The 3,709-nt window shown below is 35.4% G+C and overlaps 1 protein-coding gene and 1 non-coding gene across 5 annotated transcripts in view; one reads left to right on the forward strand and one right to left on the reverse strand.

Moving 5' to 3' along the window:
- OPHN1 (oligophrenin 1) overlaps window positions 1-3,709 on the reverse strand; it is a 240,962-nt gene that overhangs the window by 163,449 nt on the left and 73,804 nt on the right. The window lies entirely within an intron of this gene.
- LOC112477202 lies at window positions 1,927-2,045 on the forward strand. The gene has a single exon (XR_003045351.1). It is a non-coding gene; the product is annotated as a 5S ribosomal RNA (ribosomal RNA).

Consider the following 3,709-nt stretch of genomic DNA (forward strand, 5'->3'; position numbering starts at 1 on the left):
TTTAATTAGTTACCTTGCTTACAGCCTGTCTTCTCCCTAGTATAGGTTTCATGAGAGCAAGGACTTTTATCCAGTTTATTCACTGCACTATCCACAGTTATTAGAACAGTACATGAGACACAGTGTGAATTCAATGAATACTCGTTGAATGAGTGATGGATAAAATGTACAGGAAAAGAAAATTATAGACCAATCTCACTCATAAAGACAGAGGCAAAATCCTAAAGAAAATATTGGTGAATAAGCAATATATGAGAAAGGCACCATAAGAAGGAAATCTTGTCATTTATGACAATATGGATGAACTTTAAAGGCGTCATGCTGAGTGACATAAGTCAGAGACAGGGTGGGGGAGGGAAGTGGATGAAGGTGGCGCACAAACTTCCAGTTATGAGAAAAGTAAGTACTGGGGATGTAAGCACAGCATAGTGACTATAGGAACTGCTGTGTGGGATATAGGAAAGTTGCTAAGAAAGAAGGTCCTAAAAGTTCTCATCACAAAGAAAAAAATCTCTCTCTCTCTCTCTCTCTCTCTCTCTCTCTCTCTCCGCCCACCCCACCCCTATAAAATGAGAAGTTTAACACTGTGGTATTCATTCCACAAGATACGCTGAACACCTTAAACTTATACATTGCTGTATGTCAATTACCCCTCAATACAACTGGAAGAAAGAAAAGAAAGTCACTATATATCATGTTCAAGTAAGATTTGTTCTAAGACCTCAAGGATAATTTAACATTAGGAAATTTATTAGTGTAATCTGCTATATTTCCAGACTGGGGATACAAACAAAGCATTTGATAAACATGCAATGCTCATTCGTGATCACTATTATCAAAAAGAAAAAGGAAAGGCAGTCTCAGACTAGAAAGGAACTTACGTAACCTGACAAACTACCAAATGCATCAAACATCAGACTTAACGGTGAAATTTTAGAAGCATTCTCATTAAAGTACGGGTCAAGTCCAGGGCACCCCTGTAGCTCTCACTAATAAATACTGCATGGTGATCCTAGCCACTGAAGTTAGACAAGAAAAGAAATATGAAGTATAAAGTTTGGAAAGAAAGTCTGTGGTAAAACTGAATGTTTATAAGTGACATGATTTACTAAGAAAATCTAAGCAAACCTACAGGCAAACCATTAGAACTAATGAGTTCATCGAGGTTACTGGATATAAGAGCAACATAAAAATCAATGGAATTTATATATCAAAAATAAACAATTAGAAAATATAGTTTAAAAGAATTCATTATAGCAACTAAAAGTCTAAACGACCATGATGTGCTTGAATTTTACATAAAAAACTTTTTAAAAAGCACTGAAAGACACAAATAGCCTCTGATTGATGAAACAATCACCCGTTTCCATACATGGGAAAACTCAGTATTAATAATGGGTCAGTTCATCAATGTAAAACTCCATGCAATTCTAATCAGTAGCACTTTCATGAAACTTGATAAACCCAGGCATTCAATAGTGACGTGTCAATCCTAGAATAGTAAGGCAAGTATGAAGAACAAGACTGTCAGACTCTCCCTACCAATAAGCCAGACTTGTTATAAGCTATAATAATTAAGACAGTAGAGGCACAAAAAGCCAGATGGAATAGAAGTAGAAAGCCCAGAAACAGATTCGCATATATATATATGGAAAATTAGTAATGACAGAGGAGATATCACAAACCAGAGCAAAAATGACATATTATTACATAAAAGATATTGGGTCAATTGGCTATCAATATAAAAGTTTATGTTTTTTATCTCACACCATATAAAAAAATAAGAATAGAGGAATTTATGACCTAAATGTGAAAAGCAAACCTTTAAAACTTGCAGAAGAAAGTAAGAAAATATCTTTCTAACTTCAGTGGAGGAAATAATTTCTTAAATAAGACACAAAAAGCAAAAATAATAAAGTAAATTATGTCTACGGCCATGCCACCCTGAACAAGCCTGATCCCGTTTGATCTCAGAAGCTAAGCGGGGTCGGGCCTGGTTAGTACTTAGATGGGAGACCACATAGGAAGACCAGGTGCTGTAGGTGTAAAAAATAAAAAATAAAAAATAAATAAGGGATCGTAAGCTGACGAGGTCTTTGCAATCTGTGAGATCAACCAAGGGTTGCCTCGCCTAAAAAAAAATAAAAAATAAAAATAAAGTAAATTATGATACATTGAACAGTTAAAAACTTCTTGTGACAGAAGACACCACAAACAAAATAAAAAAGGAGAGAAAGTGGTTGCCTTTGCAAAGGAGAAAACTAGGAATGGGGGAAAATATTTATAACAGGTAAAGAATTAACTTCTGGAATACGCAAGTAACTTACAAATCAATAATAAAGGCCAACAACCCAAAAGAAAATGGGTAAATAATAGAAAGTAGGCACCTCACAAAAAAGAAAATATGAATGGCTAATAAACATATTATAATATGCTCAATTAACAGGAAAATAACAATCAATAATGAGATTCCATTTCATACTGATCAGAGTGACAGCATTTTTAAGGTATGGCAGTACCCAGTGTGAATGACAACGTGAACTAATGGAGACTCTGATCGCCTGTTTGTTGGTAGAAGCGTAAACAGGCATAAGAATTTAGGAGTGCCATTTGGAAATATCTGGTAGTGTTAAAAAAGCTCGCTACCTGAGAAGCTCCTGCACATCTCCCTAGAAGACACACATGAGGATATTTGCTGGCACATTACTAGCAATAATGAAAAGTGAGAAACAGCCTCCGTGCCTATTAATAAGGAAACCAATAGATAAACATGCGCTACACGGTAGGGTTGAATGTTCCTGATTGCGACCTTTTCCTCTGTCCTCTAGTTATTTCCCTGAGAAACTTTGTGATCGTAAAGCCCCCTTTTGTCTCTTTGAGATGTATGAAAATCTCTGTAAAAGCTAAATAAGTCTCTCGCCAGCGTGACAAGCAGGACAGCTTCCTCAAGGGCAGGGAGCCACCTCTTAAAAATAGCAACATCAAGAAAGAGAGGTCCTGTCTCCTTGTTACCCAGAAAGTTAGGCTCAGTGTCTTGCTTTAAGTCTTAGTTTCCATATTTCAATAAGTTTTATTTAACTATAAAATTATATTTATCCAACTTTTTTTTTCAATTATTTTCAATATTATTCTATATTAGTTTCAGGTGTACAGCATAGTGGTCACAGAGATGAGAAAACTTTAATTTTTTCCTTTCGATAAAGACAGTAAAGTAACACGCGCCACACCTGAATGACCAGGTGTGTTTCAGATGAACTGTGCAGAGCAAATAGTGATGTCAAGTCATTTTACTTAAGGACAAGTCACAGTTTATCTCGGAACACATACGTAATGGATGGTGCCTGCTTGGCTATTTGATAAAAGGGTGAGGTTTATTTCTGTCTTTGCAACCTCAGTCACGTATATCCCAGTTTGGTTTAACGCTTATTCGATAACAAAACTGTTTTCTTTCTCTTCTACATTTATGAAAAGGATTTCCTGGGTTAGCAGATTTTACCTGTAATTTCTCCTCACAGTATTCATAACAGAAGTATACTATTCAGTCTTTAAAGTGAATGAATTGCATCCATATATATCAACGTGGAAATATCTAAACATCAGCATTATTCTAAGAGGAATCCATATATATCAACGTGGAAATATCTAAATATCAGCATTATTCTAAGAGGAATAATGCTGAGTAAAAACAAATCGAGTTCAATGGTACATG

The sequence above is a fragment of the Pteropus alecto genome, unplaced genomic scaffold (assembly GCF_000325575.1).
Source record: "Pteropus alecto unplaced genomic scaffold, ASM32557v1 scaffold312, whole genome shotgun sequence".
Classification (NCBI taxonomy): domain Eukaryota; kingdom Metazoa; phylum Chordata; class Mammalia; order Chiroptera; family Pteropodidae; genus Pteropus; species Pteropus alecto.